Raw genomic sequence first — 15,201 nt, 5'->3', positions numbered from 1 at the left:
CATAAACCGTGTTTTACCCTCTCTAACATTTCGCCAATCCTCGCGCCAACAACCGGAAGCATGGAATGAGAAACGGTTCGCTTCCGATGTGTTTTGCTACGTGTATGCTCGTCCCTTGCCTTAAACCCCCCCCCCCCTCCCTTCTAGGATCCGAACGTCCGGTCATGTCCCTCTTCTAGATCTTCCTCGAAGGCGGCATCCTCTTGACTGACTGACTGTGTGTGTGTGTGTGTGCAAATGCGAAAACCGTTGAAAAGTGACTTCCTTTTTGGGAGCAGCAAAACATCATCGTCGTCGGCAGCGGAAAAGCAGATACGAATGAGAAAACCCGGGAAATGGGATCCGATTGGTGGGAGCAGCGGGGGGAGAAAAGGTCCTTCCGGTGGCAAGCACTAGTGATGTATCCTCGCTCTCTCTCTCTGTCGGACCAACCCAGGTCCTGCCATTCAACTGGCTGCTTCTATGCTCATCTCCGCCAGCCAGTACATTTTATTTCCTTTTACTTCCGTTTCCGGTCCATGGCTGCTTCCCGTTTCCTCTCCCCCGTCGTCTCCGGCGCAGCTCACACTGACTCTGTTCGATGCTTGGTTGAGCTGCTGCAACACGTTCCACCATGGCTTTTCCGCAGCGTTATTGGAGCGTTACAGTAGGCTTCGATTTATGAGTTCTCAAATATTTTTATTTTCATAGAATATTTAGAAAGTTGGATGAGGTTTTTCTTGCTCTAATGTTTTAGGTAAAACTTGTTTCTCTATAAGATTAAGGATATGGTATTATTTTCAGGACTTATGGTTACACAGAAAAAAAAAGTTGAATTTTGGAATGTTGAAAATTTGGTAGGTTGAATATTACCTCTTTTTTGAGTAATATTACATAAAAAATGTGTAAAAATGTGAACCTGATGAATATTCATCAAAAATTGATGAAAATTCATCATTTTCTGGGGTAAAATTAATCATTTTTTGGCCACAAAATCTGTCACCATTTCCTGATGAATATTACCATCATTTTTTTTCTGTGTAGAGCTATTCGAAAAAGATTGAACATTTTTTTCCTACAAAAATTTTCTCCAAAATGAAAATTGTAAAAATTAAATAACAGAAAGTTGGATTTTGCATAAAAAAAAATCCTTTACAAAATTCAAATCCTCTGCGAAAAGCCGAGTCTGGTTAGTTCGCTTTAATATTTTAGGGAGTTTTTCTAAGGACTGATTGTGACCAGAAAATGGTTGTTCTGATTAAATCAATTAGGACGTCCAATTTTTCCAGGTTTTGAATTTCCCGGGAAACGGGAAAAATACTTTTGGAATCCCGGGAATTCCCGGGATCCCGGGATCCCGGGAAATTTTTGAAACGGTCATAAAATCTATGTTTTCATTACATTTGTTATGTTTTCAAGGTTAAAATCATAGAATTAGCTCAATAATATTAATTGGTGATAATCTACACTTAACAAGGACGACAGTTTTTAAATAGCTTAAAAGAAATTAAAAATGAATTGTTGTTGCTCTTTGATGTGCTTTGGACTTTAAATGAATTAAATTTTTTATTCAGTGTGATTCAGATTAAATACATAAGTCTTTCATCAATATATTTCTTTTATATATTTTATTATATCACATGACTAGAAAAATTTCTTTGAAAATGTCTAAAAAATAAGAAGCGACAACAAATAAGATGATACAAGTCAATGTAATATTTTAGATACTTTTTAAATTTCATGTTTTATATAACACATATTTTACAACTTATATTTAAGTTACTACCGACAACTGGAGAAAACAGTCTGAATAGGTACAGTATGTAAAAAAAGTGTTTACACCCCTTGGGCCTCATTATATTTAAGAACAGAGCAACTCTGTACGAAATCCGATTTCGACCATTTTTATTTTTTGTATTTTTTGATTTGGCTCAAACTTTGTGGGGGCCTTCCCTATGACCAAATAAGCTATTTTGTGTCATTGGTTCACCCATACAAGTCTCCATACAATTTTGGCAGCTGTCCATACAAAAATGGTACGTACATATTCAAACAGCTGTAACTTTTGAGTGAATTTTCTGATCCTTTTTTTGTCCCCTAAAGCATAGGGACCATCCACAAACCACGGGGACACTTTTTTGGAAATCTCAACAACCCCCCCCCACCTCGTGGACAACTTTTTTGTATGGAGCGTGGACAATCGCCATACCCCTCCCCCCTAAAGTGTCCACGTGGTTTATGGATGGTCCCATATAAAAAAATCTCGAAAATCAAAAAATACGTATTTTGGGAAATTGAGTTTTTGTGAAAAAAAAAAATTTAATTTAAAAAATCTGCAACATTTTTTTCCGTGTACCTATTTTTTCTCAATAGTCCAAAACAATACCTACAACTTTGATCAGAAAATTCACTCAAAAGTTACAGCTGTTTGAAGATGTACGTACCATTTTTGTATGGACAGCAGCCAAAATTGTATGGAGACTTGTATGGGTGAACCAATGACACAAAATAGCTTATTTGGTCATAGGGAAGGCCCCCACAAAGTTTGAGACAAATCAAAAAATACAAATAAAATCCATTTCCGGTTTTGGTAGAGAATTGCTCAACAATAAATTTGTAATTTGGAAAATTTTAACAATTTTTCCAAAAAAACCAAACAGTCTGAATAGGTACATGAGATTTAAGAACAATAAATTTGTAATTTGAAAAATTTTAACAATTTTTCCTAAGACCAAATTATTGTTGATATATGCCGAATACAAATTTGAATCATAACATTTTTATCTATTACTATGCATTCAACTTGTCATCTACTTCCTCCAACCAAATCTGAATTTCCAGACCAAAATTTGTTTGTTTTTCAATTTCGAGAATTTCCGGGACAAATTATAAAAAATCCCGGGATTCGGGAATTCCCGGTTTGGAAAAATCCCGGAATTTTTGTCCCGGGAATTCCCGGGATGGACGCACTAAAATCAATTAAACGTTTTTTGAAGATTTTGCATACAAAGTTCAAGAAACCCTAATATGTAATTATTATGTTAATAAAAGAGTTACCATTGGCCTTATAATTTTTCCCACAAAAACATATTTATATATTATATGTTTTCTAGTCATTTCAAGGTTAATTAAAAGTTGAAAGTGGTATTTTTTTAACAAAAGTAAACAATAATGAGCGTCTTTATTTTTCAACTTATTGTATTTTACAATGTTTCTATACGAAAATCATTCGAGAGAATTTGCCAAATCTACTGGAAAAAAATATTTCAAAAATTATTCTGGTCATAACATTTGGTCGAAACTATGAAATTGGAAAATTTTCTATTTTCAGACCTTTTCAAAGCCTGATTTAAAAATTTAGAAAATATTTTTGAAAAGATCAGAAACTATCACAATTTTTACATTTTTTATCATTGAATATTGGACCAATTGTTTCTGAGATATCGTATGTTGAAAATTACAGGCTAATTTGTAAACATCATTTTCACCGATTCGAATTCTTTGTTAGGCTATATCTCAGATACTGATTGCCTGATTTTCAATTCCGGAGAGAAATTTGTTGGAAATTTTCCCAGCCATCAATATTGTTTTTTAAGGGTTGCTTTTCTTTAAAAAAATATTTTTAAAATGCAAAAAACGGAAATTAATCGATAATTTATAGCTACAAGTTTTCAATAACATGAAAATGGTACATTTTTCAATAAGTGTAAAGTACTTTTCGTTTGCAAATTCTATTTTGTCACATAAAAAAAAAAAATATTTTTTGTCCGGGTTTTTGATAAAAAAATATATCTTTTAAACAGATTTTGCACCATTACGCACTATGGCTCAGAAGATGTTTCTGTGAGTCCCCTAAAATGCATAAAAAACAATTTGAAAATTAAAATTATGAATTTTGAGATTTTATCTTTTAGCGATGAAAAAGTTAAATAAAAATTGGATTGAATTTCCGTTTAGTACATATTTTTCTCCAAAAAATCCTAATAATAACCTACAACTTTTCCGAAGAAACCAAATCAATCAGAAAATCCATTCTCAAGATACAGAATTTCATACATTTACTTATCCATTTTTATGACCATTGTATGATAGAAGGAATGCTTGGACAAAGTTTCATCCGAAAAAAAAGAAAAATCGATTTGCGAAATAGGTCTACAAAATATAATTGGCCATACAAAATTTAAAAAATAATTTTTAGATGCAAAAAAAATATTACAATAGAAAATAACTTGACAGTTTTTTTTAATTAAGTGTTTTCAAGGTTTAGGCACGTTTATCAATTTTCTTAATTTCCGAAAAATGTTTATTTGTTTTCAATCTAAAAATATTTTATAAATGAAAATCTTTTTTTTTCATTTGTGGGTCCAATTTCTGATTGCTTAAATACATTTAATTTTATTTAATTCAATAATTCCTTCTTCAAGGTTCATAAATCTCTACCCATCCTGTAAACCGATTGCTTTTTGGGGTTAACCGGATGAAGCTGATGATGATGACGATGGGTTGATGGGGCATTCTCAGGTCTAACCCAGAGCCCACACACAGAGTCAGGAGGCAGGAAAGGACGCAAAATACTTGCTCGTTTAGCCACCGCACCAACTAGGTATAAGCACAGTAGCAGCAGCGGCAGCAGCTATCACACAGTTGGCCATGTGAATAAGACATACTCCCGGTGGTTCCTGAGTCGTCCTAGTCCGTAGCCAACGACGACGACGACGACGACGTACTTCCATTTCCTCCTTTTATCGTTCGCAAACATTGAACCAACCTGCCATTCCGGAGTGTCCTTTGGCAGGGCGGTTTAGGGATGGTCCTTTTTAGAAATTGTACATTAACAATTTAGTAAAATTATTACTAACATTTGTTCTAGTTTTATAATGTTCTACATTTTGACTAGGAAGGCACCGGTAATGATCAAAATGTTAGATTTAACAATTAAAAAGGTTTGTTGTAATCCCTAGTTCAAGTCGCAGTCAGCGTCGTCGTAGTTGGCGATGCCACCACCGTGTCCATTCGTATATCTCGGCGTACTTCCTGAAGCGGGAACCGTCGTCGTCGTCGACAACGGGACACCCGGCGAGAAACAGAAAACCCAGAAGAGAGTCCATCAGCCAAAGGAAGCGCCATGGAGCCGTATGGGATGATGGTACAGTACACACAACTTCCTCTCTGGAGATGGGTTGGCATTTGTCCGGAATCGACTCGACGACGACGACGACTGTTGGTCTTCTTGGGTTCAAATCCGTGTGTCGTGTTGGATACAGCGGGCATCATCGTCCCGCGCCGAAGGACGATTCCGGGATGGAGTGATGGGGTTGTATTGTCCCCGTAGAGAGTTTCCTGACCTGGGCCTGTGCGGCGGGAAATGGCCTCGAAAAAGACCACCACCAGGAATAGGACTAGGGCTCGGATGAAGACGACGATAGTGTGTACATGGCCTGCTATGCACACACATTTCTCGAAATCTCATCATCATCATTGGTATCCTGCTTCTCGATTATATCCGGTTTGCGGCAGTGGTGGCAGTTTTATTTGAATCTATTAATGGAAATCTTACAAGGGACTTTATTTTCAAAACAAATCAAATATTATTTTAGCTGCCAGAAAAACATTTTTATAAAATAGCGTTTTCAAAAGTTCTGTTTTCCAATTAATTTGATTATGAAAAAATAATTTTTTGTTTCTTGTTTCTTGTTCTAGTTTTTAGTTTTTAGTTTTTAGTTTTTAATTTTTAATTTTTAGTTTTTAGTTTTTAGTTTTTAGTTTTTAGTTTTTAGTTTTTAGTTTTTAGTTTTTAGTTTTTTTGTTTTTAGTTTTTAGTTTTTAGTTTTTAGTTTTTAGTTTTTAGTTTTTAGTTTTTAGTTTTTAGTTTTTAGTTTTTAGTTTTTAGTTTTTAGTTTTTAGTTTTTAGTTTTTAGTTTTTAGTTTTTAGTTTTTAGTTTTTAGTTTTTAGTTTTTAGTTTTTAGTTTTAGTTTTTAGTTTTTAGTTTTTAGTTTTTAGTTTTTAGTTTTTAGTTTTTAGTTTTTAGTTTTAGTTTTTAGTTTTTAGTTTTTAGTTTTTAGTTTTTAGTTTTTAGTTTTTAGTTTTTAGTTTTTAGTTTTTAGTTTTTAGTTTTTAGTTTTTAGTTTTTAGTTTTTAGTTTTTAGTTTTTAGTTTTTAGTTTTTAGTTTTTAGTTTTTAGTTTTTTGTTTTTAGTTTTTAGATTTTAGTTTTTAGTTTTTAGTTTTTAGTTTTTAGTTTTTAGTTTTTAGTTTTTAGTTTTTAGTTTTTAGTTTTTAGTTTTTAGTTTTTAGTTTTTAGTTTTTAGTTTTTAGTTTTTAGTTTTTAGTTTTTAGTTTTTAGTTTTTTCTCAGCTAAACCCTGGCAACACTGCACCACTTCCTTCTTGAAAACCAATGTCTCCGTTGAGGTTCGGTGCGTCATTTCACGGCATATCCTTTCGCTCTTTTCCACGGTCCCAGCAGCTTGGCAGTCAATTTTCCACCGCCCATCATATGAAGAAAAGCACATCCGCCGTCGTCGTCCCATGGCCTCCTTTGACTAACTCGACAAGGACTGTATTCCGTGCAGCCAGCAACTGAGGAACGGCCTTCTGCCATCGTCATAACCTCACTTTCTCCTGCCAGCTTGCTCGCTGGGCACACTGATTGTGTGGACATTTGTATAAGGCAAACTCCGGAACGGAAGTCGAGACCCGAAAAGGAAGACGTATATATCGAGTGTCCTCCTCTCCCCCACCTCTGTCCAAGTCACCCCACGCTGTGACCACGATACAATTGACGACGACGAGGACTATTCTGCGGAAAACCGTTGGCTTTTCCATCCTGTGCTCTGTGTGCGCTGTGTCTCCTAATGCCTTTTGCCGAAGAGCCGGAATACCGGTCTACCTTCTTCATAAAAATAGGAACGGCTTCAGCGCCGCAGTCTTCGTCGAACCGGACCACCCCCAAAGTCCTCATCCGGTGAAGGAGGAGCAGCTAGAAAACGTTCAACAATAGGAAATTAAAATCAAAATGGACTCCCCGGAATAGGGTGGTAAGCAGGAGAGGAGGGGGAGTACATAATCATTTCCGGGAAAACCGGCACTCATACGAAATGAAGTTTTTCTCGGGTACGAGCTTCCTGCCTGGCTGATGAATATGGGGATGTGAACGTGGCTCCCCTTGGCTTGGGATATTGGCCTGTGAGAAGAAGGATGAAATCTATTTGGTCGCGTCCTGGTAACCCTTGGCTTTTGAAATATGCTTATTTTGCATTCCGAGCTTCAATGTTACGAGGAGGACTTGGGCAATCGCGTTTTAACCTGTTGCAGTGCCTTCCGAGCAGCGATGCAATTGTGAGGATTTCATCAATCGCATTTATGAAATTGTCGTGCCTTCCAAGTTGCGATGTTATAGATGAGTTGATACACGTAGCCTGCCTTCCAAGCGCTGATGCTATAAAAAGGACTCATTTTAGTAATGGTAACAGAAATTATCTACATTCAAGGGTTACAAAGCAGCCAGTCTTGACTCTGGGGGCTCGGACCCACCGGTAACACACCGAGACAAGAGGAAACCACAAAATACTTCTGCTCGAGTGGATATTGTGCCAAGATATATCGACAACTGGTGGCCAGTCTGCCGGGTTGCTCCGGATTATGTTCGAGAAGCGCAGGCGAGCTCTCGGGACGGATGATGATGCTGATGAGCTGTTCAACAACTCAACCTGCAAACCCAGGTCCACCTAAAGGTTCAACAGGAACAGAGAAGGAAAGAAAGGCAATATCGTTGCTTAATCGTGCCTGCATAATTGAGAGGAACTTTGCAAATTGATTTTCATTTAACCGATTTGCTTCCCCCACCTCACCTCTCCCCAGAGTAGTCTGACTGTGATTAGTGACTGCGAGAAATACGTTCAAGGGATTTATTTCCGAAAACAAAAACATAACAAAAGCTGGTTGCTCCCCCGCTGGGGACCACTTAGCGCCTCGTTTCGTCATATGTCGATGTGGTCTACCCCCGTCGGGTTTTTGCTGTGGAAGGAAATTTTCCACGGATTTCTTCCCCCTGTGACACTTGAACGCAGCATGCTGTGATGGGACTTGTTTTTATTGTTATTGTACCCATTATTGCGTGTCTCGCTCAAATGGGAGCGGGGTTTCCCTAACCTGCGTGCTAGTATGTCATGAGTTTTTTTTCTTGATTTAATGGATTTGTTCGAGAATATTTCATTAAATTTTTCAATTATGTATTTTCATTAACGGTGCACATCAATCAGAGCTTCTGCACGAAGATTTTTGTTACAGATGTTTTAGTATTTTCTAAGCTACGGAAATTATCGATAATTTGCGATTTACAACAGAATTTGCATAATTTTACAATCAGATTGTTGCAGGATTGGGTCCGTAAGTTTGACAATTTTGAAATAAGAATACAACAACTTCTTTGGTTGCTGTGCATCCTTAATAATTTTTTTTTCAAAGTAACAATTATAACTATGCGTTTTTCTACTTTCTATAATATTTTAAAACACAAACTAGAAAAAAAGTTATAAGTAACTCTCACTTAACATTGAAGCAATATGGTGAATTACAATAAAATAAATTCAATATCAAATGTTATTCAATTTGATTGTTTCAGCTGTTTATTAAACTAAATTAACCCTTTACAACCCAATCCCACTTCTAGACGGGCTTCGATCCAAAAAACCGCCAAAAATCCATTTTTCAACCAATTTTTGATCTTTAAAAAGCATTGGAAAGAAGAACCCCAATTTTTTTTAAAAATTTGGGGCTGGAAGTTTTAACTTGTTTTATGTGATTTTTGCCAAGGTTTAAAAAATGATTTTTAGGGGTTTGGATTTTTACTAACATTTCCTATATTTTTAGTAAAAATAAGTATGCAGTAATTTTTGTAATGTTGCAGACTGTGCCTCTATGCATTTTTTTTACAAGTTAAATGATAATGGCGGTTAAATGTGAAAAAAAAACGCATAAAAATTAACATGTGACTGTAAAAACATGGAAAAACTAGAAAGGCAAAAGGCATTGTTGGAGATGGTAGAATAGGCCAAATACTATCAAAAACAAACATAAACTAAAAAGATAAATGCAAAATTACTTACTAAAAATGAACCAACAAAACATAAAACAAAAAAAATTCCACGGTTGAGGGTTAATCCACCTTGTTTTTTTGTTTTGAACAAGAAATCAATCAATCAGTTTGTTTTAAACTATTTTTGTTATGTAAATTATGATTCCAAACCAATACAATGTAAATTCATAAATCCTTTGAAAAAATGTTTTTATTTTTTATGTATGATATTAAAAAAAATATAAAAATAGTATTTCTTAGTTTATGTTAAATAATTAAAATTTATAACCGAAAGTGTGATGTTAAACTACAAAATGTATTTTATCGAGTTTTTCACCTCCTGCTGCGACCTGTTAATCATATTTAGCATTTTAGGGATTGTTTAAAAATATTAAAGAATTTTTATAAAAATGCAAAGTGAAGCAACACAAAAACCTTTTTTTCTCCGCAAAAAAAGTTCTTCTATGCTTGCAAAACAACTGGACAGGAGTATAATGCATTATTAAACATTTTTTCAATTACCCCCCCCTCCCTTTCACTTTGGTCGAGGGACATAAATTTGAAAAATATTTGCAACGAGCTTACTTAAAAAAAACGAATAATGTAAATAAGGTTAAGTTTTTTACCGGTTTTTTCTTAATAGCTTTTAGGCTATTACAAATATTTAAAAAGTTTTTGTCAATCCTCCCCCCCCCTCCTTTAAAATCAACCCGAAAAAACAGGGGGAAAACATTTTTTTCATATTTCTTTGGAAGTCCAAGTGCAATCTACTGAAATCAGTTAAAAAAGTGTTCCTCTCACAGCAAAAAATCCGATGGTAAAATCGCATGCAAAAGCATGCACATCACCTTCGTCAAAATAAACACTTAATATTACACACTGCATGTAAAATTTTCACAAACACAAAAAAAAGTTGCAACCGACGGGATTCAAACCCAGCACCAACAGTAAGGACTGGCGCCTTAGCCCACTTGGCCATCAGACCGATGAAAAACTGTAAGGATAAACGAATATATGAGCTTGACATTTCGGTCAAGTAGGTTCCCCATTCTGATGGGCTACATATTTCATGGTGTTAAATCACATGAAATTGCAGAAAATAATGCAATATTTATTGTACATGTACACCCAGGCCTTTTACAAGCAGCTGGATTACTACTTTTTTAGTTGTGTGCGTTTGAAATTATTTTTAGCTTTTTTGGATTTTCAAAAATCTTTTGTAATTTTGTAAGTTTTCAAATGTTTAGTACAATGTAATAGTTTTATCTTATCTAAAATTTTTGTTTTCTTACAATCTTACATTTTTTGAAAACTAATGATTGCAAAACAACTGAACTAATGTCAAATGCATTTTAAAACACTTTTGCATTTAAATGTTGAAACTACGGTCTACACTTTAAAAAATTTCAAGCATTTTTATTGGTTGAATTAAAAAAAAAATTGGTTGAATTAAAGAAAATGGTAAAATTTCAATAGATGCCACGGAAATTTCTAAACTCCACAAATTTCACGCAGTCCAAAAAAATGAGAATATTCACGAACTCTAATGATTAGATTATCACAGTGATATCCTCTATTCGTACTACTGAATAATCTAATTAAATTTTCTAATGTTCGATCAAGAATTTGATTTGAAAGGGATACCTCATATCCATTCTTTGGGTTTGAGCAAGAAATTTCTAGACTATTATATACCTTGCAAATTACCTAATGGAATTCGTTTTCGGGTTGTTCATGAAAAAAAAAGATAAAGACTTCAAGTTTTCGTTGTGGAACACGCTACCTACAATTCTTCATAACTTCAGTTCCCAGTCCTCACATGTGAATGTTGAAAAATAATTTCAATGTATGTTCGTAGGAGTCTGACGTCCTGACAGCCACCGAGGACGACAACGACACGCAAGGGCAACCGGCAACCGGAACTGCCGGAGTTGCCGGCACAGGAAACGACGAACAATTTGCCCATCCACCAGGCAGGCAGGACTTGGACACAGGATTTCTTCCTACCCACCTTCCTCAACCACCCATTTTCGTCGCTTCCGGCAAAGGCAAAGTAAGTTTTTCTTCTTGCGTCCTTCTTGGCGAGGACACACGGCCATTTAGAAATGTCAGCCGGAAGCACATGAGAAGAGAGCAACCTTTTTATTCCTCAAGCCTCCTCGCTGTTTTCCCCTCCGCATCCCATCCGGGTTGGGGTCCGCTTGGTAATTTCCCGTTTTACCACCCACCCAACCTCACAACCATTTCCTCCCCCCAAAGAGGCAGCGGAAGAGCAGTCGAAACCGGGCGAAAGCGCAACCGGGAAAACCGGAGGAGAGCAGCAAAAAAAAAAATCATAAAACTCCGGATGTGTTAACAGTGAAAAAGTACATTTTCCAAGCGAGGTAAGGTTCTCCGTACCGGAGAAGTTTTCCTTTTCGGTCGCCACATAACCTTCCTCTCCGCCCACGCTGGAGCGTAGGAGTTGCAGAGCAGGGTGAATCCCCGCTTCTTCCTTTTTATTCTCTTGAGGATGTAGATGATTTGTGGTGGAATCAGCTAATAATATTTTTTAACGATGAATGATATTTAGCATTTTGCATAACAATTTTCACTTTTTTTATAAATATATTTTGAACATAGATTTGTTTAAAATATTTGTTACTCTTCTTCTTCATTTGAAGTTAAATAGTTTGTAAACGTAAAAAAAATAATTTGGTCAATGTGGAAAATGACAAAAATATTAATTTGTCTGGTAGATGATGGAACCATAATATCCTTAGTTAAATTGTTTTTTGAGTATAACATTGTACTGCAAAGAACTTTTCTTGTTTGAAACAAGGTTGTTAATCGATCAAATTATAGGAGTTAATTTTAGCGTCTAAAGATAACGATAATGGCTAATGTTATCGTAATTTTGATAATTCTATCGGCGATGATCTCGTCCGTCAAACCGTAAACCGGGGTGACATTGATAGGATTTCAATTTATTTCTGGAATATTTTCAAACTGGCAAGGTTTGTCTCAAGATTATTATTTTTAGAACATGTACTGGGGTAAGACATACAAGATCCATGCATTATTTTCGAAAAAAAAGATTTTTTAAAAGTATTCAAAGACACAGTTTAGTTGAAAATTCTAATTTTGTATATCGGGGTGGCTAGATTTCCTTGTTAAAATCAGATTTAAGATGTTCAAATTTTATTTTTACGTCAAATATACCATCACCAAGGTTGCTGATATGGTTTTTAAGAAATAAGAAAATGTTTATATTTAGTTAACTAAGTTTATAAGAAAAATACATATAAATTTAAGGTAAAACTGATGAAAAGTCAGAATTTAGCCCTAAAAATCTTTAAAAATTAGTTTTGTTTATAAAATCATCGATTGATATTGCATTTTAACTGAATTTGAAGCACGAATCAAGTTTTCACATTTTATATGAAATTTGTTCTACTGAAAATACCTATATATTTAAGGATTTTTTTTAAATTATGTTTAACAAAACACATAAAATGAATTTTTTATAAACATATTCTACTGCCTCCTAGTGTAAAATTGCCCCAAGAATTCGAAAAAAGATTCCGTTTTCCGATTCGATAATACCTTCATTGAGAAAATTATGACACTTTGAGAATATTAAAAATTATGCTTTTCATCAACTTCGTAAATATAGTTAAGTAATTTTTTGTCTATTCAAAATCTTATGAAAAAATCTTCTTGAAGTACACTTCTCTTTCGATTGGTCGGCTTTCTCAGTCAGTTAAAAATAATCAAGCGATGTTTATATTAAAACTGCCCGACGTTTCGACCGGTTTTGTCGGTCTTCTTCAGGGGAAACTGTAAATTTATTCACAAAATTGGCAAGGGGAACACAACGAAACATCATATGGGACTCACTTTTGTCTAGTCGCTATCGTACTGTTCGTTATTCTCCAACGGTGGGGTGTCCGGTTTGTAATAGATAGATGGTGGTTTTCCCTAAGTAAGTGTAAAAACTATGTGTGGTTGTCCAAAAATATCGAAAAAATCGACTTACTGCATAACCGAGAACAAATTCAAAATCTCGGTAACGACACTGTTCACTATCCCAACTTTGCAAGGGTTTAGCTTTCATACAATATGGTGTGGCGGTGGGTATCACTTGGATGATCCCAACGGTGGGTTATTGTGTGTTGGTAGTTTGTGTGTGGTTGGAGATATCCGAGATCATTGATAAAACATTTAAACCCTCTGCTTTATCAGTGTTGGAAATGTGTCACATCGCCAATACGGACAAGACGGTCAACCGCCGTACTGACGTATATGGCCTAAGTAACACATACTCGGGGATTCTACACACTATCAAACCATCTGTAACACGAAGAAACAATCCTCTCTCGGATATCTCCAACCACACACAAACTACCAACACACAATAACCCACCGTTGGGATCATCCAAGTGATACCCACCGCCACACCATATTGTATGAAAGCTAAACCCTTGCAAAGTTGGGATAGTGAACAGTGTCGTTACCGAGATTTTGAATTTGTTCTCGGTTATGCAGTAAGTCGATTTTTTCGATATTTTTGGACAACCACACATAGTTTTTACACTTACTTAGGGAAAACCACCATCTATCTATTACAAACCGGACACCCCACCGTTGGAGAATAACGAACAGTACGATAGCGACTAGACAAAAGTGAGTCCCATATGATGTTTCGTTGTGTTCCCCTTGCCAATTTTGTGAATAAATTTACAGTTTCCCCTGAAGAAGACCGACAAAACCGGTCGAAACGTCGGGCAGTTTTAATATAAACATCGCTTGATTATTTTTAACTGACTGAGAAAGCCGACCAATCGAAACAAAACATTCCAGTCAAAAAATCATCCAGTACACTTCTCTTATACGGTCTGTATGATTTCATTCCATTCCTTACATATTTAATTTGTACTCTTCATTTTGCGAAATAATCTCAAGCCTATCAAAGTCACCCCGGTTTACGGTAACTCAATAAATAAAATATTTCTAAAATCGATTCATTCAACCATATCATTTTGAATATTCAATGCTTTCGCTAAGAATATATTTTATGAAAATGTAGTCAGTTTCAAAGCATAAATACTCAAAATTGTTCACAAAATACAGGTTTTTTTCAAAGATGTTCAAATTTTAACAATTTTCAATATGGGTATCAAAAGAAAAATTAAAATTTTGCCAAAACAAGACAAAATACCGTATTTTTTCGAAAATACAGAAATTTTCAAAATTTGCCATATGGGTATCAAACGAAGCGAAATTTTGTATGCTTTTAATTTTATTAAATATTTTTTGGAAAATACAAAAAAAAACCCAGGGTACCATATTTTTTACAAAATGCTCATATTTTAATTTGGGCAATTTGGGTATCAACAAAGTGAAATTTGGTTTGTTTTTTAACTTTTTTTTTGGAAAAAAACTAAAATTTTCACATAATCCCGTATTTTTTCGAAAATACTAAAATTTTTACAAAATACCGCATTTTTTCGAAAATCCTGAAATTTTCACAATATAGGCTTCGTCCATAAAGTACGTCACGCTAAAATCTGCCAAAATTTACCCCCCTCTCCCCCTTTTGTCACGCTTTTCCTATACTTATAACATGCAATGTCACACTTGCTCAGACCCCCCCTTCCCCCCCTAAAGCGTGACATACTTTATGGATGACGCCATACCGTATTTTTAGAAAATACTTAAATTTTCAAAAATTTGCCATGTGGGTATCAAACGAAGCGAAATGTTGTATGATTTTTAATTTTATTAGATACTTTTTTGGAAATACAAAAAAAAATCACAAAATACCGTATTTTTTCGAAAATGCTCAGATATTCAAAATTTGCAACTTGGGTATCAACGAAGTGTTATTCGGTTTGCTTTTTAACTTTATTTTTTGAAAAAACTAAAATTTTAATATAATCCCGTATTTTTTCGAAAATACTAAAAATATTACAAAATACCATATTTTTTCGAAAATACTTAAATTTTCAAAAATTTGCCATATGGGTATCAAACGAAGCGAAATGTTTGAAATGATTTTTAATGTTTTTAGATACTTTTTTGGAAAATACAAAATAAAAAATCACAAAATACTGTATTTTGCGAAAATTTTAGTATTTCCAAAAAAACTCTAATAATTTGAAAATG

The 15,201-nt window shown here is 34.8% G+C and overlaps 2 long non-coding RNA genes across 2 annotated transcripts; one reads left to right on the top strand and one right to left on the bottom strand.

Moving 5' to 3' along the window:
* Window positions 1–12,768: 12,768 nt before the first annotated feature.
* On the bottom strand, window positions 12,769–13,235 carry LOC120413884 (uncharacterized). Its single transcript, XR_005604982.2, has 3 exons — window positions 13,073–13,235; window positions 12,934–13,014; window positions 12,769–12,873 (listed from the first exon to the last, which is right to left on the bottom strand). It is a non-coding gene; the product is annotated as an uncharacterized LOC120413884 (long non-coding RNA).
* Window positions 13,236–13,245: 10 nt separating this feature from the next.
* Window positions 13,246–13,911, top strand: LOC120413883 (uncharacterized). The gene is made up of 3 exons (XR_005604981.2): window positions 13,246–13,580; window positions 13,639–13,719; window positions 13,780–13,911. It is a non-coding gene; the product is annotated as an uncharacterized LOC120413883 (long non-coding RNA).
* Window positions 13,912–15,201: the final 1,290 nt, after the last annotated feature.

This window comes from Culex pipiens, chromosome 2, assembly GCF_016801865.2.
Source record: "Culex pipiens pallens isolate TS chromosome 2, TS_CPP_V2, whole genome shotgun sequence".
NCBI lineage: Eukaryota > Metazoa > Arthropoda > Insecta > Diptera > Culicidae > Culex > Culex pipiens.
This window is presented reverse-complemented; position numbering and strand designations above follow the sequence as displayed.